The sequence below is a fragment of the Dendrobates tinctorius genome, unplaced genomic scaffold, assembly GCF_039654945.1.
Source record: "Dendrobates tinctorius isolate UK_male_01 unplaced genomic scaffold, ASM3965494v1 ptg000007l, whole genome shotgun sequence".
In the NCBI taxonomy this organism is placed as follows: domain Eukaryota; kingdom Metazoa; phylum Chordata; class Amphibia; order Anura; family Dendrobatidae; genus Dendrobates; species Dendrobates tinctorius.
Window position 1 is genome coordinate 10,017,019 of NW_027361675.1, and position 26,227 is coordinate 10,043,245.

Consider the following 26,227-nt stretch of genomic DNA (forward strand, 5'->3'; position numbering starts at 1 on the left):
GAAATGGTTGATAGGTTGGAGTAGAGTAGAGTAGGGCCCTGCCAAAAGAGTCTACCTTGTCGTGGTGGCAGGCTTAAAAAATCTTTTGGTCAAAGCAAAAGTTGTTGGCTATGTGTGTGACATGGTGTTTGATTGTGTAAGGTTCTAGAAGGAAAGCGAGATGCAATGACGGGACGCAGGCAGAGCAAGGGTTAACAGATTTATTTACAGGGGAATACTCCACGCAGGGAGGTAATGAGTTAAACAGCATAAATGGAAAAGGGAGATAAAGGGTTAGACAGAGGAGACAAACGGTACATTAAGGCAAAGGATATAGCAGCGGTTGAGATAATGGCAGTTCGTTAGCACAGATGTAAGTGTTCTGTCCCCACATGAGGCGAATAGAGGTGTAGTTGATTGGGGCTGGGAGAGATTCCTACCTTCTGTTTCCTCAATGCAGAGCAGACAGGACCATTGTACAACCAAAATGTGAGCACATATTCTATTAAATAGATATAACTATATAGAAATGAGATCACCATAAAAGATTTTTTGATTCAATACAAAATTTATTTAGTACAATACTGACAATGTCTATGATAACAAGTTATAACAGAAAAATATTTATTGTGAGAACTGATAGACAGCGTGAAACCTCATCACAGAACCCATGAGGGACTCACTGAACGATGAACACCTAGAAATGGCTGATGGTTCAAATAAATCAAAAACTGACTATATATTATAGAAGGTGCTTTAACGATATAAGTGTCTAAATATACCACCTCTATTCCAGTTACAAAGAACCTTATGCACCAGTATTAGTCATAAGTAAATATACATATGTCTGGACTGCTTAGTCCTTGTAAAATAATAGTAGAATAATAGTATAAATAACAGTACCACTGAATGGCTAATGATCAGTCCAGACACCTGTCTAACAAACAGCCCAAATAAATTATCTAACCATACCCACTAATGAGGGTGAAGTATTATACCTGAAGTCATGGTGCCGACAGCAAAAGGTAGGTGCCCCTGCAGGAGTCCCACCCCGCAACCTCGATGTACGTTTTGCCCTAAACAGCTTTGTCAGGAGGCAGGTAGGTAAAGAGTTAAACAGCATAAATGGAAAAGGGAGACAAAGGGTTAGACAGAGGAGACAAACGGTACATTAAGGCAAAGGATATAGCAGCAGTTGAGATAACGGCAGTTCGTTAGCACAGATGTAAGTGTTCTGTCCCCACATGAGGCGAAAGGAGGTGTAGTTGATTGGGGCTGGGAGAGATTCCTACCTTCCGTTTCCTCAATGCAGAGCAGACAGGACCATTGTTGCTGTTTTGCTGTTCATGCGTCCGGAGAGATGATACGCACCAGATATTGTGAAGTCCGGACTTGTTTATTGGAGATCTGGACATACAGCGTATGATTGGTAATGCAGTACTTCTCCAGAAATGCAGGTGTAATGACCAAGGTGGTACAGCAATGTGTGTGCAGCAAGTTGGTAGCAAGATGATTCAGCAAATTGAGCAAATTGTGTGTGTGGTCAAAAAACTGATGCCTTTCACAGCCTGGTAAGCGTGTCTCTCCCGGGTGAAAGAGAAACTAGTAATGGCCACCGGCAGGAAGAGAAGGAAGTTATCTGAACTGGAAGTGGGAGGCATGTACTAGAATTACTTAGCTTCAGTCTGCTATACAGAAAAAGGAAAGCAGGTGGCAGCAGACCAAATGCAAAACTGAACACAAAGAAAGGTAAGATAACACAACTATATAAGCATACAATCATAACCTTAGATGGAACAGCACACTCCCCGTCTGAAATTCCATAAGGGATTTCACTATATTAATGTTTTTTGTTTAAGTAAAGTTCAATAACCTAGAAAGGAAACACAATATGAATGCAATAATCACAACTTCAAAACAAGGTAGATGACAGTCAGTTCCTGAGACAATCCAATGGTACCCATCTTCGGATCGGAGAAGCCGCACTAGGCCAAACTGTCTCCGACCCAACAGTAATCCAATGGACGAAGTAGTAGGGCAGTGTTCTGTTTGTGGTTCATCCTACCGGAACGTCCTGAATTGGTAGTATCAATACGAGCTCGTGGATTGGCCTCTGAAATGTCTTAGGCTCGCCTTTCCTAAGGACCTTCAGCTCCACCTTCCGGACCTTACCATCTTGACTAGGGAAAGTCTTTGAAACGATTCCCATAGGCCAGTCGATCCTTCGGGCTCGTTGTTCTTTCATTAGTACCACGTCTCCTTCTTTCAAGTTCAGTATATTCTGTCGCCATTTTCTTCTTCCTTGGAGAGTCACGAGATATTCTTTTCTCCACCGGTTCCAGAAGTAATCAGCGAGGTACTGCACACGTTTCCACTGTTTCTGGTAGGTGTTTGCGTGAGTAAACTCTCCACTAACTGTTAGCGGGTTCCCAGTCTTTTGGGTGAGAAGAGTAGCTGGCTCAAGAATGGTCGGCATTTCGGGATCCATTGGCACTGGGACAAGTGGTCTTGAGTTGATTATGGCAGAAACTTCGGCCAGAAGAGTAACCAAGGTCTCATGCATAAGCCTTGAAAAGTTCTCGTCCATAAACATAGAATTAAGGATGTTGCGGGAGATCCCGATCATCCTTTCCCAGGAACCTCCCATGTGAGAACTATGCGGAGGAATGAAGATCCAGGTGCAACCTCTTTCTGCCAGTTGAATTGGCTTGATGTCAATATCCAGCTCTCAACATGCACCGATGAAGTTGCTTCCGCGGTCAGGCCTCAACTGTTTCACCGGTCCTCTGATCGCTAGAAACCGCCAGAGAGCGTTGATCAGACTGGATGTGTCCATAGACTCTGTTACCTCTATGTGGACGGCACAGACACTCATGCAAGTGAATAGTACGGCCCAACATTTGCTGTTTGCGTGGCCACCTCAAGTTCTGCGTGCAGATACCATCCATGGCCCAAAGACATCTAGGCAAACGTAGGTGAAAGGCGGCTTGGCACTCAATCTGTCAGAGGGCAGGTTGGCCATTTGTTGATATACCTGTTTTCCTCTGGTTTTCCGACATTGCACACAGCGATGTAGTGATCCTGCTACACGTCTTTTCATACCTATGATCCAAAGCCCTGCAGACCGTACCTTGCCTTCTGTCATCTGCCTGCCTTGGTGCTCGGTTTTTTCATGAAAGTGCTGGATCAGTAGATCATTGATATGATGTTTACTGGGAATGATGCAAGGATGTTGCTCTGAAGCCGCAATCTTGGCTTGATTTAAACGACCACCGACTCTCAGCAAACCAAAGCTGTCCATTACTGGATTCAAATGGGCAATGGGGCTTTTCAGAGGGATCTGCTGTTTGTGGTGAAGGCATTCCCATTCAGTACTGAATACCCTCTGCTGGACGTACCGTATTATAAGGGACTCACAGTGAGAAATGTCCTCGGCAGAGAGTGGTTTACAGCAGATGTGCCAGCTGTGACAGTCTTTGTCTCCAAGTGAATTGTGATACGATCTCGCAATGTGGACTAACCTTGCGATAGTCTTGACGAGTCTCATCCAATTGGAGAAGCGTTCGAAGCCCTGGCAACCGAGGCTTGAGGTTGGTTTAGTGTTCGTCACCAAAGCACTGACCTCGGAGCGGACTTCTGGATCGGCATCCGGATCCTGGATGCTGAAGACTTCCTGGACACATTCACTTCCCTTCTGTTCCAACAGAAACTTAAGACCTGAAAGCCAAGAAGAGTTAGCAAAGGACCTTATTGACATAGGTCTAGTGGCATGGTCAGCTGGATTAAGTTCAGATGGGATATAGTGCCATTGTTCAGGCTTGGAAGACCTCCTTATTCTCTCGATGCGGTTACTGACGTACACGTAGAAGCGCCTTGTTTGGTTGTAGACGTAACCTAAGACAACATTACTGTCACTGTAGTATTGCACGTAGTGTTGAGCGATACCATCCGATATCGTGAAGGATCGGATCGGACCGATACCCAAAAAGTATCGGGTATCACCGATTCCGATACTGGAAACCCATGCAAGTCAATGTGGCACAAATATCGGAATGAAAATAAACCCTTTCTTTACTTGCACATCCAGTTCGGGAGGGGGAAAGACTGTGGGCGGTGCGTGGGCGGACACTGTGCGTGTCTGTGTGTGCGGGCGGGGTCTGTACGGGCCTCTCGGGGGTCTGTGCGGGCCTGCCGGGGGTCTGTGCGGGCCTGCCGAGGGTCTGTGTGGGCCTGCTGAGGGTCTCTGTGGGCCTACCGAGGGTCTCTGCGGGCCTACCGAGGGTCTCTGCGGGCTGCCGTGGGTCTGTGTGGGCCTGCCGGGGGTCTGTGCGGGCTGCCGGGGGTCTGTGCGGGCCTGCCGGGGGTTGTGTGTGTGTGCAGGCATCATCCGATGGGTCTACAAGTCCCATCGGGCTATGCCTGCTACAATGACAGTGATTGACACATTAGCCAATGATGGGACAGTACTAGTCCCATCATCCGGCTAATGTGTTGAATGTAAAAAAAAAAAAAACATACATGCTACATACATACTACATATTTACTACATTCATACAACATACATGCATACTACATATGTACTACATTCATACAACATACATGCATACTACATACTACATATATACTACATTCATACAACATAATACATACATACTACATATACTACATTCATACAACATACATACATACTACATACATACAACATACATATTACATACATACTACATATACACTACATAGTCTCACTCTTCGCATTGCTGTGTGAGAAAGTTCCCACTCAGCTTTTGCCATAAAGTGAGACCAGTGAACTATAGTAACCTCTCAGTAATGCACTGCAGGAGATCGTCGTGGGACACTCATGGATTTCTGCGGATCAGGGAGTATATTGCTTGTTTGTTATTTTAATATTTTTTACAGTGAGATGACACTGGCTTTGGGGATCAAAGTGACAAGTGATGGTGAGTATGTACTCTATGTTATATGTACTGTATGTCTATATGTATGTATTGTATGAATGTATTGTATGTTGTATGTATGTAGTATGTATGATGTATGTATGTAGCATGTTGTATGTATGTATGTATGTAGTAAGTATGTAGTATGTATGTATGTTGTATGAATGTTCAATTCAATTCAAAGAAGCTTTATTGGCAGGACTAAATAAACGTTAGTTTTGCCAAAGCAAGTGTACAAAAGGGAATAGGGATAGGGACTGTAGGAATGTTGGGTAGGGGCTGTAGGAAAGGTGGATGGGGCAGATCCAGGATGGGGGCTATAGAAGTCAATGGCATAGGGAAGGTGAATGGGGGGCATGGGGCAGATCCAGTATGTAGTATGTATGTATGAATGTAGTATATATGTAGTATATAGTATGTATGTATGTTGTATGAATGTAATATATAAGTAGTATGTATGTATGTTGTATGAATGTAGTATGTATGTATGTATGTTGTATGAATGTAGTACATATGTAGTATGTATGTATTATGTAGTATATATGCTGTATGAATGTAGGATATATGTAGTATGTATGTTGTATGAATGTAGTATATATGAAGTATGTATGTAGTATGTATGTATGTTGTATGAATGTAGTATATATGTAGTATGTATGTAGTATGTATGTTTTTTACATTCAACACATTAGCTGGATGATGGGACTACTACTGTCCCATCATTGGCTAATGTGTCAATCACTGTCATTGTAGCAGGCATAGACCGATGGGACTTGTAGTCCCATCGGACGATGTTTGCACACGCACAGACCCCCGGCAGCCTGAAAAGACCCCCGGCAGGCCCGTACAGACCCCCGGCAGGCCCGCACAGACCCCCGCCAGCAGGCCCGCACAGACCGCGAATCATGATGACATCATTTCAGCAGCCAATCACAGCCATGCCATTATTTAACATGGCTAACACAACTGGCTGATAGCATTATGGGAACTTCCGATTCTGGTATTCGATATTGTAAAAATATCGGTATTCGGTATCGGAATTCCGATACCGCGAATATCGGCCGATACTCGATATTTGCGCTATCGGAATGCTCAACACTAATTGCACGTCATCTATGTTGGTCTCCAGCTCATGCTGTATAAAGTCTCCGAGTTCTACTGCAAGCACGGCTGCACAGAGTTCAAGCCTGGGAATAGTGTGGTCAGGCTTGGGAGCCAACTTAGCCTTGCTGAAGACGAACCCAACGTGATCTTGATTGTCAGGTCCCGTCACCTTCAGATTGGCAACTGCTGTAATGGCCTCCGTGGATGCATCCGAGAACACATGGAGTTCCTTCCTAGTGCTAGCAACAAGTGTAGTTCTGGAGTAGCATCTCGGTATGTGGATCTCATCCAAGGCACACAAAGACTGCTTCCAGGTTTCCCATTTTGGTTCCTTCTCAGGAGGGAGTGGGGCATCCCAGTCCTTGACGGTTTCGGAAAGCTGTCTCAGAAGGGATTTACCTTATATGGTAATTGGTGCTACAAATCCCAGTGGGTCGTATAAGCTATTCACCACTGACAGGACACCACGTTTAGTGAATGGCTTGTCTGCACAGTTTATTTGGAAACTGAAGGCGTCGACTGACAGGTTCCACCTCAAGCCTAAGCTTCTCTGCACAGGCGGACAGTCTGGTCCCAGGTCTATGTCCTTGAATCCTGGTGCATGGTCGCTTGAATCAAAGGCTCTCATGACAGCCATGCTGTTTGAAGCAATTTTGTGCAATCTAAGCTTAGCTTGGTACAGCATACCTTGGGTCCTCTTGAGCAGATCGAAGCCGCTTCTTCTGTGAGTAGAGATTTTAGTCCATCATCTACATAGAAGTCTTTCTCTACAAAGTGTCTGGCGTCTGTTCCATATTCGGTCTCTCCTTCTTGTGCGGTTCTCCGCAGACCATAGGTTGCCACTGCTGGGGAAGGGCTGTTCCCGAATACGTGCACCCTCATGCGATACTCCACCATCTCTTTGCTGGGGTCATTGTCCTTGTACCATAGGAACCTGAGGAAATTCCTGTGGTCCTCTCTATGAAACAGTGGAACATCTGTTCAATGTTGGCAGTGATGGCGATAGGTTCTTTCCGGAACCTCATCAACACTCCTACTAGGTTGTTTGTAAGGTTAGGACCCGTGAGGAGGACTTTGTTGAGAGATACACTTTGATGTTTGGCGCTTGAATCAAAGCCAACTCTAATTTGCTTCGGTTTCCGTGGGTGATATACTCCGAATGAGGGTAGGTACCAGCACTCCTCGTTTTCCTTTAAGGGAGGCGCTGGCTTCGCATGGTTATTCCGGAATATCTTGCTCATAAAGGTGACAATGTGTTCTTTCATCTCTGGTTTGTTGCTAAGTGGGCACTGGAGAGAATTGAATCTGGACAGGGCTTGTTCACGATTGTTGTGTGGCAGAGCTGACTGTGGCAGAGCTGAGTGTGTGGAAGAGCTGACTGTGGCAGAGCTGAGTGAGTGAGTGTGTGTGTGTGTGTGTGTGTGGCAGAGCTGACTGAGCCTCTTTTAAAAGAAACCAGGTGGAAACTCTGCCATGAAAGTCTTGGCCTTTGTAGGCTACTGTGCCTTGGTTTAATGCAGGAAAACATTCTGCTCAAGTCATGTACCAAAGTTATATATCAAGCTGGGCACCACAAATGGTCACTCCTGACTGCTCTGCCAGAGGTTCCTCTCATCCATCCTATAGGCTATATACACCTTCACATATCATTTTTTAAATCTTTATTTCTTGAAAGCAAAGATAAGCAAATTTGTAAATAGTCTTCATAAAGTAGATCTTCCAGATAAAATTGTGCTGCTTAATCCCTTCAAAATATACTTCTAAAACACTTACAAATCACAGTCCCCCTTCTCTCTGGATTACTGCACCACTCCGCTCCTCTTCGGGACTACTCAGACTAGTCACCTCCTACAGGGTCTTTCTAATGTGAGGACCAGAAGTAGGTTTCTCAGTCTAAGTCTTTGGGAGTCTTGTTCTGAGTCTCATAGGGTTACACTGGGAAAGTCGCTCCGGCCCTTGACATACGCCCCTGTGTGTGAGCCGACCAGTCTGATTTACAGTCATGTGGTTGCGATGTGGAACAGCACAGTATTTTTACCTACACTGCAGTTACAATCAGGGCTCGCTCACACTAGCATATAAAAAGTCAGTCCCATTCTCATCCAGGAGAGCGGGACGATTTTTTCTCTCCCTTGTCATCTCTGTGCTGTCCGTGTGCAATCAAATTTGTTATCGTATTGCACTCAATTCATACGCTCGTGTGAGCGAGCCCTCAGAAGGAATTAGGCAGTAACATTTTAGCTGGGAGAGCTACTTTCACACTTTTACCGTTTGGCTGCTGCAGTTTCTGTGGTTTTCCTAGTTGAGTGGTCTGCTAAAATGTTACAAATCCATCAGTGTTCCTGCCCAGTTCTGCCGGCTTTCTCTGCTCTCCTACCTTTTCTCGGAGATGGGAGGAGGGCAGGTCCGGACTGGCCTTCTGGCAATTCTAACAAATGCCAGATGGACTGGTCCAGGCGTGGGCCACTTTGTCTGCTATACTGTCAACAGTATCAGTGTCCTCACGGTGCAGTTGAGACGGAGCATCAGGGGGAGGAAAACATGGGCCTATGTACTTTTAATGCCAGGGTCTGTATTTCAACTCCAGTCTGTCCCTGGAGGGGGTACACAAATTGGCAGTGGAGAGCGGAGAAAGTATCTCAAGGATGGCAAAGAAAACAATTTTTATGAAAGGAGAAAAGCAGATGAAGAGGAAATTCTCAGCACCCTGGATACACACAAACCTCATATCCAGCCTATATTACTGTGAGAGACACTCCCGCAAGGGTAAAGTCTGACACTTGGAATAGGCTGAAATCTGAAAATAAAGGAATGAAGACTGCAGGCTGATTTGGGATTTTTGGGCCGATCAGTGACTGACATATATATCTGTATGTAAACTTACACATAGATAGCTGTCAGCCACTGATAGGACCGCCCACTGGACCCAAAGTCCCAGAAGGAGCAGAGGAATGATCAAAACAGGTTATACTGAATCATTCTGCTCAGCTCCCCCTGCTCTATAACATGGGGCCGGCAGATTGGGCGGCATTTACCTAGGGAAACAGTTTTTTTCTACTCCTCTTCAGATCTTTCGCTCCTTTCCTCTCCACTTTAGCTCTTTTCTTTCTTCCACTGTAGTCAGGTAATTGACGGCCGCGTACTCAATAATGGATAGGAAGACGAATAGAAAGCTGATCCACAAGTAGACGTCTACGGCTTTAATGTAAGACACCTGAGGCATTGAGGCACTGACTCCCGTGGTGACTGTGGACATGGTCAGTACAGTGCGGATACCTGTTCATTGGAAAGAATCAACACCAGGAATTCATTGTGGCAAGAAAACTGTGCTTTGTGTTCTGCTAACAAGCTGAATATATACTGGGAAGCAGGCAGCCCCCATTGTAGTCGATAGGGCCCATCTGCTTCCATTATATAGCGGATCTGTATTCTTCTTGAGTTTTATTTCTCTGTTCTTGGAACAGAAGAGATAAACTAAATTAAAATACGCAAGTGTGACTAAAGCCTTATCCAGATCCATTTGTAGCATAGCACTATCCTACTTTGTATTAATAAATGTTATAAATTTATTGTAAACTGCAATATTGATATTTTCTTGTGCAATCGTCCTACAAGGTGATCAATAATTATATTAAAATAGAATTCAGTGTCAGTTATATTCATAGCATAATGTCCAGTAGATGGCGGACTTGTACTACAGAAGTCAGTCACGGTTAGCGCCTGCAGTGCTATAATACTGGTTCTATGTATTTTTTTATGACGCTAAGAGAGTTGCCAATATTTAAGAATTTTTTTTTCATTTAAATGCAAGTATAATTTTTGTAAATGGGTTTTATTAAAAATTTTGCACCGTTTTACTTTTTTACTATTTTACTTTAGTTTCCCTGCACATTCACCATTGATGTGGTCTGTAGTCATCAATCAATTAAAAGGAGCTCAGAAAAAAAGACAGAGTTAAAAACTGCCTGTGAGATAGTCAAGGCGGGCTGACTGATGGTTTCTCAGTTACCTCCTTCTGCAGCCAGTAATAGACAATGCAACACCGAGGCTATAAAAAGTAAATGGTGCAACATTTTTAATCAAACCCAATTGCAGAAATGTTTTGTTTTTAAAAGCCTCAATTACATCTATTTAACCCCTTAAGCCCCAAGGGTGGTTTGCACGTTCATGACCGGGCCAATTTTTACAATTCTGACCACTGTCCCTTTATGAGGTAATAACTCTGAAACGCTTCCATGGATCCCGGTGATTCTGACATTGTTTTCTCGTGACATATTGTACTTCATGTTAGTGGTAAAATTTCATTCATACAACTTGCGTTTATTTGTGAAAAAATGGAAATTTGGCGAAAATTTTGAAATTTTCCAAATTTGAATTTTTATGCCCTTAAATCAGAGATACGGCACACAAAAAACTTGATAAGTAACATTTCACACATGTTTACTTTACATCAGCACAATTTTGGAGCCAAAATTTTTTTTGTTAGGAAGTTATAAGGGTTAAAAATAGACCAGCGATTTCTCATTTTTGCAACACCATTTTATTTTTACGGACCACATCACATTTGAAGCCACTTTGAGGGGTCTATATGATAGAAAATACCAAAAAGTGACACCATTCTAAAAACTGCACCCCTTAAGGTGCTCAAAACCACATTCAAGAAGTTTTTTAACCCTTTAGGTGCGTCACAGGAATTTTTTGAATATTTAAAAAAAATTGAACATTTAACTTTTTTTCACAAAAAAAATACTTCAGGTTCAATTTTTTTTATTTTACCAAGGGTAACAGGAGAAATTGGACTGCAAAAGTTATTGTGCAATTTGTCTTGAGTACGCTGATACCTGATATGAGGGGGGGAACCACTGTTTCTGCGCATAGCAGACCTCAGAAGGTAAGGAGCGCCGTTTGACTTTTTCAATGCAAAATTGGCTGGAATTCAGATCGGACGCCATGTCGCGTTTGGAGAGCCCCTGATGTACCTAAACAGTGGAAAACCCCCACAAGTGACCCCATTTTGGAAACTAGACCCCCCAAGGAATTTATCTAGATATGTGGTGAAAACTTTGAACCCACAAGGGCTTCACAGAAGTTTATAACGTACAGTGGTACAATTAAAAAATCTTTTTTTTTCCACAAAAATCTTTTCACCCCCAATTTTTATTTTCCCAAGGGTAACAGGACCGTAAAAGTTATTGTGCAATTTGTCCTGAGTACGCTGATACCCCACATGTGGGGGTAAACCACTATTTGGGCGCATGGCACAGCTCGGAAGGGAAGCAGGCGATTTGACTTTTTGGCTGGAATTGAGATCGGACACCATGTCGCGATTGGAAAACCCCTGATGTACCAAAACAGTGGAAACCCCCCACAAATGGCACCATTTTGGAAACTAGACCCCCCAAGGAACATATCTAGATGTGTGGTGAGCACTTTGAACCCCCCAGTGCTTCACAGAAGTTTATAACGCCCGGGCGTGAAAATAAAAAAATCGTATTTTTTCCACAAACATGATCTTTTAGTCACCAATTTTTTTTTATTTTCCCAAGGGTACAAAGAGAAATTGGACCCCAAAAGTTGTTGTTCAACTTGTACTGAGTGCGCTGACACCCCATATGTGGAAGAAAACTACTGTATGGACACACGTCGGGGCTCGGAAGGGAAATAGTGACGTTTTGGAATGCAGACTTTGATGGAATGGTCTGCGGGTGTCATGTGCGTTTGGAGAGCCCCTGATGTGCCTAAAATATTGAAACTCCCCACAAGTGACCCCATTTTGGAAACTAGACCCCCCATGGAACTTATCTAGATGTGTGGTGAGCACTTTGAACCCCCAAGTGCTTCACAGAATTTTATAATGCCTGGGCGTGAAAATAAAAAAATCATTTTTTTCCACAAAAATGATATTTTTGCCCCCAATTTTTTATTTTCCTAAGGCTTACAGGAGAAATTGGACCCCAAAAGTTGTTTTGCAATTTGTCCTGAGTAGGCTGATACCCTATATGTGGGGGTAAAACACTGTTTGGGCGCATAGCAGAGCTTGGAAGGGAAGGAGCACCATTTGACTTTTTCAACGCAGAATTGGCTGGAATTGAGATCAGACGCCATGTTGCATTTGGAGAGCACCTGATGTGCCCACACAGTGGAAACCCCCAATTCTAACTCCAACCCTAACCCCAACACACCCCTAACCCTAATCTCAGCCCAAACTCTAGCCTTAAACCTAACCCTAGCCCTAAAACTAGCCCTAGCCCTAACCCTAATGGGAAAATGGAAATAAATACATTTTCTTTTAGTTTTATTATTTTTCCCTAACAAAGGGGGTGATAACGGGGGGTTTGATTTACTATTTATGGCGGTTTTTATGTTTGGCGGCTGTCGCACGCTAAAAGATGCTTTTTATTGTAAAAATAGTTTTTGCATCAGCACATATTGAGAGCTATAATTTTTCCGTATTTTGACTCACCGAGTCATGTGAGGTCTTATTTTTTGCGGGACGAATTGACGTTTTTATAGGTACCATTTTCGGGTACGTGACATATTTTGATAGCTTTTTATTCTGATTTTTGGGACGCAGAATGAACAAAAACCAGCATTTCATGAATTTCTTTTTGGGGGGGTGCATTTACACCATTCTGCGTGCGGTAAAATTGATAAAGCGGTTTTATTCTTCGGGTCAGTACGGTTACAGCGATACATCATTTAGGTCGTTTTTTATGTTTTGTCGGTTTTATGCAATGAAAACTATTTTATATAAAAAATAATTATTTTTGCATCGCTTTATTCTGCGAGTTATAACTTTTTTATTTTTTTGCGGATGATGTTATATGGCAGCTCGTTTTTTGCGGAACTAGCTGACGTTTTCAGCAGTACCATGGATATTTATATGCGTCTTTTTGATCGCGCGTTATTGCACTTTTTGTTCGGCGGTATGATAATAAATCATTATTTTTTGCTTTGTTTTTTATTTTTATTTTTTAAGGGGTTCGCTAAAGGGGTTAACTAATGGGACTGTTTTATAGGGCGGCTCGTTACGGATGCGGCGATACCAAATATGTGTACATTTATTGTTTTGTTTTTTTTTTTATTTTCAAAAAATGAATTTATTGGGGAATTTTTTTTTTTTACTAATTTATTTAGCGATTTTTAAAAAATTATTTTCACACATTTTTTTTTAACTTTATTATATTGTCCCATGTGGGACATCACTGTCCTGTGACTGATCGCTGATCTGTCACATCACAGATCACTGTGACAGATCGCTGATTGAAGCAGACTTCCTCATGCCTGCGCTTTGTAGGGAAAGAGCCCCCCGCAGCAGCGCTGCACATTGCGCTGCCATGGGGGGCTCAGGGAAGCACGGAGGGAGCCCCCTCTCTGCCGATGCTTCCCCTTAACCCCCGGTACACGCGATCGTGTTTGATCGCGTTGTGCAAGGGGTTAATGTGTCGGGGGCGGTCCGTGACCGCCCCTGACACATTGTGCCTGGTGTCAGCTATGATAATTAGCTGACACCCAGCCGCAATAAGCGGCGCTCACCACGTGGGCGCCGCTTATCGCTATGACGTATTATCCCGTCCCTGGGAATTAAGTCCCAGGACACATGGACGGGATAGTAAGTCTAATGGCAGAAAGGGGTTAAATAAGAAAATAAATTGTCCCCAGGGGTGAATAACCCCAAGGTGCTTTTCTGGGGAGTCACGCTTACCTAGTGATCCTCTGGCAGGTACAGCTCTCCTGTCAATCCAGAAAGAAACCCATGACAGCATCTCCATGAGCATCGCTGGGAAATAGGTCTGAAGCAGGAAGAAGAATATGTGCCGTCTCAGGATGAAGTTGATGAAGAGTCTGTTGTACCATCCTATTAAACAGATGACATTTGTGTAATATTCATCCTGCCGGTTACAGGAGCATGATACAGGATTACTTGTTCTATGGGAAGAATCTTTAGGCTAAGTTCACACTGGGCATTTTTTCAGCATTTTTTTATGGAAATTTTCATCTGCGTTTTAAAGCACCAGCAAAGTCTATGAGGTTTCAGAAATCTCATACACACACATTGGGGTTTTCATTGCCATTATTTTGTGCTTTGCATGTTTCTTTGGACATAGAGCATGTCACTTCTTTCAGCGTTTTTCACCCATTGACTTGAATGGGTGGTGAAAAATGCTGCAAAAATGCAGGTATCAGGTTTTGATGCGTTTTTTTGTGCCAAAACCTGATTCTATGGAAAAGGACTTTTTTTCAACACCAAACTTTAATCAGTATCAGGGGCTGGCTGGCAAATTGTAGCCTGGGGGGCAAGCACAATGCAGTGGCCCACTGTGACGTGGGCCGCGGCCCTTCTGTCACCCCTTTTTTCGAATATGAGCTGCCGGCACCGACATCAGGGGCTTATCTACAGCATTCTGTAATGCTGTAGATAAGCCCCCGATGTAACCTGAAAGACAAGAAAAATGAGTTAGATTATACTCACCCAGGGGCGGTCCGAGTCCGGACCGATGGGTGTCGCAGTCCTGTCCAGCGCCTCCCATCTTCTAATGGTGACGTCCTCTTCTTTTCTTCATGTCGTGGCTCCTGCACAGGCGCACTGCTCTGCCCTGTTGAGGGCAGAGCAGAGTCCTGCAGTGCGCAGGCGCTGGGAGAGGTCCGGTGCCTGCGCACCGCAGTATTCTGCTCTGCTCTGCCCTCAGCAGGGCAGAGCAGTGCACCTGCGCCGGAGCCACGACAAGAAGGAAAGAAGAGGATGGCATAGCATGAAGATGGTAGGCGCCGGACTGCAACACCCATCGGACCAAGACCGGACCGCCCACCGGTAAGTATAATCTAACGTGTTTTTCTTCTCTTTCAGGTTACATCGGGGCTTATCTACAGCATTACAGATAAGCCCCTGATGTTGATCCCGGCAGCTCATATTCGAAAAAAGGGGTGACAGAATCCCTTTAAGGCATCGGTCTCCTGTAGTAGCACTTGAGTATAGCACATGTGCGACAGAAGTACACCTTCTAACAACCCATTTCATAAAAATGGTTGAGGAACAATAAATACTTATCAATAGAAAAAAGGCTCTGTTGGTGTATCACCACCGAAAACATAAGTAAGTGCTCAATTAACAAATTTATTTCTCTCATTTGCTTCATCTCAGCGTGTTAGCCAGGGGTCCACAGCATACCATATATTGATATCAGCACAAATCCTGCCATGCTGCAGGTCCAGCTCTCTGAACCCTCGGCACACTATACCACCACCGTCAGCACATGGTAATAGCACCGTAATTTTACTAAATTATTGGTAGTGGTTGTAGTAGTGCCTATACAACCAGCCGATAATTAAGTGACCACCACATCAAATCCCTCTCCTGGGCAGCCCATTCTCCAGACCTGAACCTCACTGAAAACCTCTGGAATGTAATCAAGAGGAAGATGGATAGTCACAAGCCATCAAACAAAGAAGAACTGCTTACATTTTTGTACCAGAAGAGGCATAAGTTCACCCAAAAGCAGTGTGACAGACTGGTGGAAAGCAGCCAAGAGGCATGAAAGCTGTGATTAAAAATAATGGCTATTCCACAAAATATTGATTTCTGAACTCTTCCTGAGTTAAAACATTAGTATTGTTATTTTGAAATGATTATGAACTTGTTTTCTTTGCATTATTTGAGGTCTGAAAGCACGCGAACCGGAGGCAGGGAGAGAAGCACAGTGACAGGGAACAGGACGAAGAGAGTATGTGGTGTTTTTTTTCCTTATGTGTATTGTCTATTTGGGTGGGCATGGGGAGGCTATGGGGGTGACGACATGGTGCTGCACACCTGGGGTGGATGACTACATGGTGCTGCACACCTGGGGTGGGTGACGACATGGTGCTGCACACCTGGGGTGACATGAGGGGGTGATAGGGTGCTGCTGCTGCACATGGTGTATATAGGGAGGGTGTGTGGGGCTCATGCAGTATATATATGGGGAGGCTGTGTGGGGGCTCATGCAGTATATATATGGGGAGGCTGAGTGGAGCTCATGCAGTATAAGGGAAGGCTGTGTAGGTCTCATGCAGTATATGTGGAGGCTGTGTTGGGCTCACGCTGTATATAGGGAGGCTGCATGGGGCTCATGCAGTATATAGGGAGGCTGCATGGCGCTCATGCAGTATATGGGGAGGCTGTGTGGGGCTCATGCAATATATGGGGAGGCTATGTGGGTCTCATGCAGTATATGGGGAGGCTGTGTGGAGCTCATGCAGTATATGGGGAGGCTGTGTGGGGCTCATGCAGTATATGGGGTGGCTGTGTGGGGCTCATGCAGTATATGGGGAGGCTGTGTGGGGCTCATGCAGTATATGGGGAGCCTGTGTGGGGCTCATGCAGTATATGGGGAGGCTGTGTGGGGCTCATGCAGCATATGGAGAGGCTGTGTGGGGCTCATGCAGTATATGGGGAGGCTGTGTGGGGCTCATGCAGTATATGGGGAGGCTGTGGGGCTCATGCAGTATATAGGGAGGCTATGTGGGGCTCATGCAGTATATGGGGAGACTGTGGGTCTCATGCAGTATATGGGGAGGCTGTGTGGGGCTCATGCTCTATACATAGGGAGGCTGTGTGGGTCTCATGCCGCATATAAGGGGCTGTTGGGGGTGCTCATACAATATACTGAAGGGGCTGTGCTCAGGTTCAAACAATATATAGGGGGGTGTTGGCATTCTTAATTCTGCTCAATATACAATTATGATACAATTAATATTAATAAAATTATCAATAATATCATAATTATAAAATATCAATGCTAATATTGAGAAGAATTAATTTTTGCCTATTGGTTCGGCCCTCCACAACAGTCATGGTCTCATGTGGCCCCTCAGGAAAATTAATTGCCCACTCCTGTTATAGAGGGTCACATCCACAATACAGAGGGTCACATCCACAATAAAGAGGGTCACATCCACAACACAGAGGGTCACATCCACAATACAAAGGGTTACAAACATTATAGACGGTCACATCCACATTGTAGAGAGTCACATCCACATTGTACAGAGTCACATCCACATTTTAGAGAGTCACATGATGTGACCCTCTAAAATGTGGATATGACTATCTAAAATGTGGATTTGACCCTCTAAAATGTGGCTGTGACCCTCTAAAATGGGGATGTGGCCCTCTAAAATGTGGGGAGAGAAAGAACAGAGAGAAAGAAAGAACAGAGAAAGAAAGGAAAGAACAGAGAGAGAGAAAGAAAGAAAGAACAGAGAAAAAAGAAAGAAAGAGGGTAAAGAAAGAACAGAGAGAGAAAGGAAGAGGGGAAAGAAAGAGAGAACAGAGAGAGAAAGAAAAAAAGATTAGAGAGAAAGAAAGATTAGAGAGATAAAGAAAGGGGAAAGAAAGAACAGAGAGAGAGAGAAAGGAAGAGGGGAAAGAAAGAAAGAACAGAGAGAAAGAAACAGAGAGAGAAAGAAAAAAGAAAGATTAGAGAGCGAAAGAAAGAACTAAGAGAGAGAGAGAAAGAAACAGAAAGAAAAAGAAAGATTCTATAAAGATACTATAGCAGCCCGGCTCCCATTGTAATGCCCACTTGAGCCTCCCGATGCAGGACATATCATGGCCGACATCCCCGCTCTCCGCGCTGTCGAAGGAGGACACAGTGATGGATCTGAAGCATTCCCTGAAGTGCCTCCATGGTTCCGTCACAATCTCCTCCCGAAATTACCTCATTTCTGGTCAGCTTCTAGCACGCCATTTACGGTGGAACATCACGTGCAAATTTTAAAGTGATCCTCGGGGCTCCGCCGTGTACTCCTGTGTCCATGGGAAAAGCTCCCAGCCGGGGCAGATTCTCTCTCAAAATCGGGACTGTCCCGCTGGATCTGGGACGGTTGGGAGGTATAAATGCTCCCCACCATACACCTTGTACACACATGGCTCCGCACTCTTCATACACACACGCAGGCTCGGACTGGCCCACCGAGGTACCGTTGGATCCCTCGGTGGGCCCCGCCCCCGAATGTCACTGTCACTCACTGGTCGCTCGTACCCAGGCCAGGGCAGGGCCGGCGTCAGCACCCGGGCAAGTGCCGGGGCCCTGGCGAGATGGGAGGGCCCACTCACGCTGTCTGGGATACCTGCCGGCCGCCGCCACGCCCCCCATGTACTGACCCCATCCTGCGCCCTCCGCGAGGGACCCACGCAGTGGCGCAGCCCCTTACAGCCAGCAATGATCATCGCTTCCTTCGGCTGTAATCTTGTGTGCGGTGTCAGCACAGGACCTGTGATGAGGTCACAGGAGGGGAGGAGTCGGGTCACATGATCAGGGTGGCTGCAGGACCCTGCTGTGCTGGTCGCTTGTCATTATGGTGCTGGTCTGGATGGATGAGGTAACGTTTATGTGTGGGACAGGGGTCAGGGAGGGGTTTAACAAGGTGGATGTAGCAGAGCCGTGTGTGTACTTGTGTGGGGTCAGGAGGGGTTTACAAGGTGGATGTAGCAGAGCCGTGTGTGTACTTGTGTGGGGTCAGGAAGGGTTTACAAGGTGGATGTAGCAGAGCCGTGTGTGTACTTGTGTGGGGTCAGGAGGGGTTTACAAGGTGGATGTAGCAGAGCCGTGTGTGTACTTGTGTGGGGTCAGGAGGTGTTTACAAGTTGGATGTAGCAGTGCCGTGTGTGTACTTGTGTGGGGTCAAGAGGTGTTTACAAGGTGGATGTAGCAGAGCCGTGTGTGTACTTGTGTGGGGTCAGGAGGGGTTTACAAGGTGGATGTAGCAGAGCCGTGTGTACTTGTGTGGGGTCAGGAGGGGTTTACAAGGTGGATGTAGCAGAGCCGTGTGTGTACTTGGGTGGGGTCAGGAGGGGTTTACAAGGTGGATGTAGCAGTGCCGTGTGTGTTCTTGTGTGGTGGTCAGGAGGGGTTTACAAGGTGGATGCAGCAGTGCCGTGTGTGTACTTGTGTGGGGTCAGGAGGTGTTTACAAGGTGGATGTAGCAGAGCCGTGTGTGTACTTGTGTGGGGTCAGGAGGGGTTTACAAGGTGGATGTAGCAGAGCCGTGTGTGTACTTGTGTGGGGTCAGGGAGGGGTTTACAAGGTGGATGTAGCAGAGCCGTGTGTGTACTTGTGTGGGGTCAGGTAGGGGTTTACAAGGTGGATGTAGCAGAGCCGTGTGTGTACTTGTGTGGGGTCAGGGAGGGGTTTACAAGGTGGATGTAGCAGAGCCGTGTGTGTACTTGTGTGGGGTCAGGAGGGGTTTACAAGGTGGATGTAGCAGTGCCGTGTGTGTACTTGTGTGGGGTCAGGAGGGGTTTACAAGGTGGATGTGGCAGTGCCGTGTGTGTACTTGTGTGGGGTCAGGGAGGGGTTTACAAGGTGGATGTAGCAGAGCCGTGTGTACTTGTGTGGGGTCAGGGAGGGGTTTACAAGGTGGATGTAGCAGTGCCGTGTGTGTTCTTGTGTGGGGTCAGGAGGGGTTTACAAGGTGGATGTAGCAGAGCCGTGTGTGTACTTGTGTGGGGTCAGGAGGGGTTTACAAGGTGGATGTAGCAGAGCCGTATGTGTACTTGTGTGGGGTCAGGAGGGGTTTACAACGTGGATGTAGCAGAGCCGTGTGTGTACTTGTGTGGGGTCAGGGAGGGGTTTACAAGGTGGATGTAGCAGTGCCGTGTGTGTTCTTGTGTGGGGTCAGGAGGGGTTTACAAGGTGGATGTAGCAGAGCCGTGTGTGTACTTGTGTGGGGTCAGGAGGGGTTTACAAGGTGGATGTAGCAGAGCCGTGTGTGTACTTGTGTGGGGTCAGGAGGGGTTTACAAGGTGGATGTAGCAGAGCCGTGTGTGTACTTGTGTGGGGTCAGGGAGGGGTTTACAAGGTGGATGTAGCAGAGCCGTGTGTGTACTTTGTGTGGGGTCAGGGAAAGGTTTAACAAGGTGTATGTAGCAGAGCCGTGTGTGTACTTGTGTGGGGTCAGGGAGGAGTTTAACAAGGAGGATGTAGCAGAGCCGTGTGTGTACTTGTGTGGGGTCAGGAGGGGTTTACAAGGTGGATGTAGCAGAGCCGTGTGTGTACTTGTGTGGGGTCAGGAGGGGTTTACAAGTTGGATGTAGCAGAGCCGTGTGTGTACTTGTGTGCAGGGTCGGACTGGGGTGTCTAGGGCCCACCAAGGGAATTAATTTTAGGGGCCCACCTATAGTAATGTACAACTCAACATTTAGGCTTTGAGACAGCGGAATTACACCATGGGTATTTTTAGGGACTGCTTCTGATTTTTCTTCAGAAACATAGGGTTGTTTAGAAGACATTGCTCTATAAATAAAATAATATTTTATCTGCTGACTAGTGATGAGCGATTATTTCCAATTATGAGAATAATGGGAAATAATCGGCTGGTCTTTTTTAATTGGTATTTGAGGGTCTAAAGTAAAATATCGGAAATCGGAATTCCGATTTCCGATATCAATAGAAGTCTATGGGGAGAAATATCGGCATTTTTAAAAATGCCAATCCCCACTGTGTAATATAACCAGCGGGAAATCATCCCACTGGTTACATTGTCTAATAATCATTATATTTTATATATATTTTGAACGGAGCTTACTACATCGACATGATACCAGAACGGAGCTTACTACATCGACATGATACCAGAACGGAGCTTACTACATCGACATGATACCAGAACGGAGCTTACTACATCGACATGATACCAGAACGGAGGTTACTACATCGACATGATACCAGAACGGAGGTTACTACATCGACATGATACCAGAACGGAGCTTACTACATCGACATGATACCAGAACGGAGCTTACTACATCGACATGATACCAGAACGGAGCTTACTACATCGACATGATACCAGAACGGAGGTTACTACATCGACATGATACCAGAACGGAGCTTACTACATCGACATGATACCAGAACGGAGGTTACTACATCGACATGATACCAGAACGGAGCTTACTACATCGACATGATACCAGAACGGAGGTTACTACATCGACATGATACCAGAACGGAGCTTACTACATCGACATGATACCAGAACGGAGCTTACTACATCGACATGATACCAGAACGGAGGTTACTACATCGACATGATACCAGAACGGAGGTTACTACATCGACATGATACCAGAACGGAGCTTACTACATCGACATGATTCCAGAACGGAGCTTACTACATCGACATGATACCAGAACGGAGCTTACTACATCGACATGATACCAGAACGGAGGTTACTACATCGACATGATACCAGAACGGAGCTTACTACATCGACATGATACCAGAACGGAGGTTACTACATCGACATGATACCAGAACGGAGGTTACTACATCGACATGATACCAGAACGGAGGTTACTACATCGACATGATACCAGAACGGAGGTTACTACATCGACATGATTCCAGAACGGAGCTTACTACATCGAGATGATACCAGAACGGAGCTTACTACATCGACATGATACCAGAACGGAGGTTACTACATCGACATGATACCAGAACGGAGCTTACTACATCGACATGATACCAGAACGGAGCTTACTACATCGACATGATACCAGAACGGAGGTTACTACATCGACATGATACCAGAACGGAGCTTACTACATCGACATGATACCAGAACGGAGGTTACTACATCGACATGATACCAGAACGGAGGTTACTACATCGACATGATACCAGAACGGAGCTTACTACATCGACATGATACCAGAACGGAGCTTACTACATCGACATGATACCAGAACCGAGGTTACTACATCGACATGATACCAGAACGGAGCTTACTACATCGACATGATACCAGAACGGAGGTTACTACATCGACATGATACCAGAACGGAGCTTACTACATCGACATGATACCAGAACGGAGCTTACTACATCGACATGATACCAGAACGGAGGTTACTACATCGACATGATACCAGAACGGAGGTTACTACATCGACATGATACCAGAACGGAGCTTACTACATCGACATGATTCCAGAACGGAGCTTACTACATCGACATGATACCAGAACGGAGCTTACTACATCGACATGATACCAGAACGGAGGTTACTACATCGACATGATACCAGAACGGAGCTTACTACATCGACATGATACCAGAACGGAGGTTACTACATCGACATGATACCAGAACGGAGGTTACTACATCGACATGATACCAGAACGGAGGTTACTACATCGACATGATACCAGAACGGAGGTTACTACATCGACATGATTCCAGAACGGAGCTTACTACATCGAGATGATACCAGAACGGAGCTTACTACATCGACATGATACCAGAACGGAGGTTACTACATCGACATGATACCAGAACGGAGCTTACTACATCGACATGATACCAGAACGGAGCTTACTACATCGACATGATACCAGAACGGAGGTTACTACATCGACATGATACCAGAACGGAGCTTACTACATCGACATGATACCAGAACGGAGGTTACTACATCGACATGATACCAGAACGGAGGTTACTACATCGACATGATACCAGAACGGAGCTTACTACATCGACATGATACCAGAACGGAGCTTACTACATCGACATGATACCAGAACGGAGGTTACTACATCGACATGATACCAGAACGGAGCTTACTACATCGACATGATACCAGAACGGAGGTTACTACATCGACATGATACCAGAACGGAGCTTACTACATCGACATGATACCAGAACGGAGGTTACTACATAGATACAATACTTACTACTTACACGCAGAATGTAACTATGGCTTCTCCCCTGTAAATTTGATGCTGAAATAAAAATGTACATATCACACTTTCTGAACATAACTGTGGCTTCTTCCCTGTGTGAATTCCCTGATGCACATTTGATTTCTTTGGAGTTGATTTGACAGAAACAAATTGTGAGCGAATAATTCATTGATTTTGAATGGAGCTTACAACATAGACATGATACCAGAGGGGGCCACTACACAGCCCAGGCAGAGAGGGACCCACTACAAGGCCCTGGCAGAGGGGGGCCCACTACATGGCCCGGTAGAGGGGGTCCAATACATGACCCAAGCAGAGGTGGGCACACTACACAGCCCAGGCAGAGGGGGGCCACTACACAGTCCAAGTAGGGGGGGGCACACTACAAGGCCCTGGCAGAGGGGGGCCCACTACATGGCCTGGTGGAGGGGGGCCACTACATATGGCCCGGTGGAGGGGGCCCGGCCCACTACACAGACCAGGCAGAGAGCGGCCCACCACACAGACCAGGCAGAGGGGGGCCCATCACACAGACCAGGCAGAGAGCGGCCCACCACACAGACCAGGCAGAGAGGGGCCGCCCATCACACAGACTAGGCAGAGGGGGGCCCACCAGTGCCACCACACAGACCAGGCAGAGGGGGGCCCATTACAAGGCCCAGCGCAGCGCTAGATGCCAATGCATTCCTCCTGAGTCCTGTACATTGGTGGCAGTGTGGGTGGCACTGCACTTTTACTTACATTAATGCAGAAGCAGCAGCAGCGCTGGATGCAGTCACAGGCAGCCGAGGTGGTCTGCAGAGGCAGCGACGCGTTGTCCCGGGCTGCACACACACAGAGACAACGCGGTCACGTGAGGAGGGACACCAGGGGTGGAGTCGGCACTGCTTTCCTGCCCTGTGTGCTGTGTGGCTGAGTCGAATGGCGGAGGTGGGTGCCGCACTGTACGGGCGGGCCAGGGGCCGGGCAGACGTGATCGGGGCGGCGCCGGCGCTGCGGTACTGGCTGCTCTGACTGCAGTTTCTAATGGATGGATGATCTGATTCATCACAACACAGGGGCTGGCTGGCTCTTTTCAGCCTGGGGGGCAATCACAAGCCAGTGGCCCTCCAGTTGCGGTGCTTTTGCCCTGCTTGTCTCTTGCCGCTGCATTAAAGCAGCAGCGATAACAGGCTTTAATAACAGGCTGGTACATAGATATGGGAACAGAATGGAGCTAGCTGCATATATATTGGAGCAGAACCAAGTTTACTGCCTACATAGATACTGTAACAGAAGCAAGCTGACTACATAGACATGAGACCGGAACCAAGAATGCTACGTAGACAAGGAAACTGACTGGAGTTTACTACAGAGATATGGGAGCAGAACCGAGCTAACTACAGAGAAATGGGAAAAGAGCGGAGCTTACTACAGAGATATGGGAGCAGAACAGAGCTTACTACAGAGATATGGGAGCAGAACCGAGTTTACAACAGAGATAAGGGAGCAGAACCGAGTTTACAACAGAGATAAGGGAGCAGAACCGAGTTTACAACAGAGATAAGGGAGCAGAATCGAGCTTACTACAGAGATATGGGAGCAGAACCAAGCTTACTCCAGAGATATGGAAGCAGAACTGAGCTTACTACAGAGATATGGGAGCAGAACCGAGCTTACTCCAGAGATATGGAAGCAAAACGGAGCTTACTCCAGAGATATGAGTGCAGAACCGAGCTTACTCCAGAGATATTGGAGCAGAACCGAGCTTACTAGAGAGATAAGCCTGCCACAGTCCCACCGCCCGCTCTTGGAAAAACTCATCTTCTACACCACGTCCTCATTAATCTATTAACAGTTCCCAGCAAACACCAGATCACATACATAACCAGCAGCTTTTGTTTTGGCCAAAAGAATTTTTAAGCCACCACCACAACAAGGTAGACTCTTTTGGCCGGGCCATATTCTAGTCTTACTTATTAAACATTTCCTAAAATATCCAATACTCTTTTTAGGTTTATTTCTATTTATTTTTCTTTAAGGGAATGAGTGGCATATATTTTTTAGAATGACCATTAATACCACATACAAGGGACAAAAACTGTCACACCATGACCTGACCATATATTACCACCACATAGCGACCGAATAATACCATATATAAGGAACAAATACCTCCATACCATGACCAGACCACATATTACCATCACATAGTGCCAAATAATACCACATACAGGGAGAAATACCGCCACACCATAACCAGATCACATACAACCACCATATAGTGACCAAAGACTACAATACAGATCATTAATAAAAAATTACACAACACTAATGCCATTATACACAGGAGCTTTGTATATAGTGTACAGGTAATACAGAGCTCATCAGTGACATTATACACAGGAGCTCTGTATACAGTGTCAGTGTCCAGGTAATACAGTGATTACCTGTGACATTATACACAGAAGCTCTGTATATAGTGCACAGTGAACAGGTTATAGTGTATAGTGTCAGTGTACAGGGAGCACACTGACTCACCAGTGACGTCTCCAGCTGATGTCCCTCATCTTTGCTTTTCTTTTTTATGCAGGGCAGACGGCCATCATTTCTTTCAGCTAGGACTCGTCTCTGCGTAAAATAACACAAAGTTACCTTGAGCACGGCTTCCACAGCACATTCCCCATTTTTCCCCTTTCTTCTACACTACACATCTAAATACAGACGTGCACCCACCATTAATATATAATAATCCACCATTCCAAATATAAATTAAAATTCAACACTGCGCCCCCACCAACAATAAATAGCAATTTCCCCACCTAATATATACATTAATTAGCCCCGTACTCTTCCACCAATTCATTACCAGTCACTGCATCCTCAATGTCCCCCAATATGTGCCTCCCGCTCCCCCAATTCGTTATATTTATATGCCCCTTCCGCCCCAATTCATTGTCATGTCTTTCTCTCCCACCCTCTATTCATTATCAACTGCTCTACCCCACATTCAATACATCATTTAGTCCCATCACCCTGAAAACTCATTATTTGTTCCCCCCCAGGTCCTCATTTGTTCTCCCCATCCCCCACCTTCAATTCAATTGCTGTCCCCGTCCCTCATTTCATCATTTGCAGTCCCCCTCACTTCATCATTCGCTGTCCCCCTTCCCCCCTCTCTTCATCATTTGCAGACAGTCCCCCATTCTCCCATTTCATGTGCAGTCCCCTTTCGTTCATGTGCAGTCCCCTATCCCCCTCACTCACATCATCATATGCAGCCCCCCTCCGTCATTTGCAGCCCCTTCCAACATTTGCAGGCCCCATTACATTATTTGCAAATTGCAGAACCCCCCTCCATCATTTGCATCCACCCTTTCATCATTTTCAGCACCCCCTCCATCATTTGTAGCCCCCCTTCATCATTGGCAGCACCCCCTCCATCATTTGCACTGCAGCCCCCTACATCATTTGCAG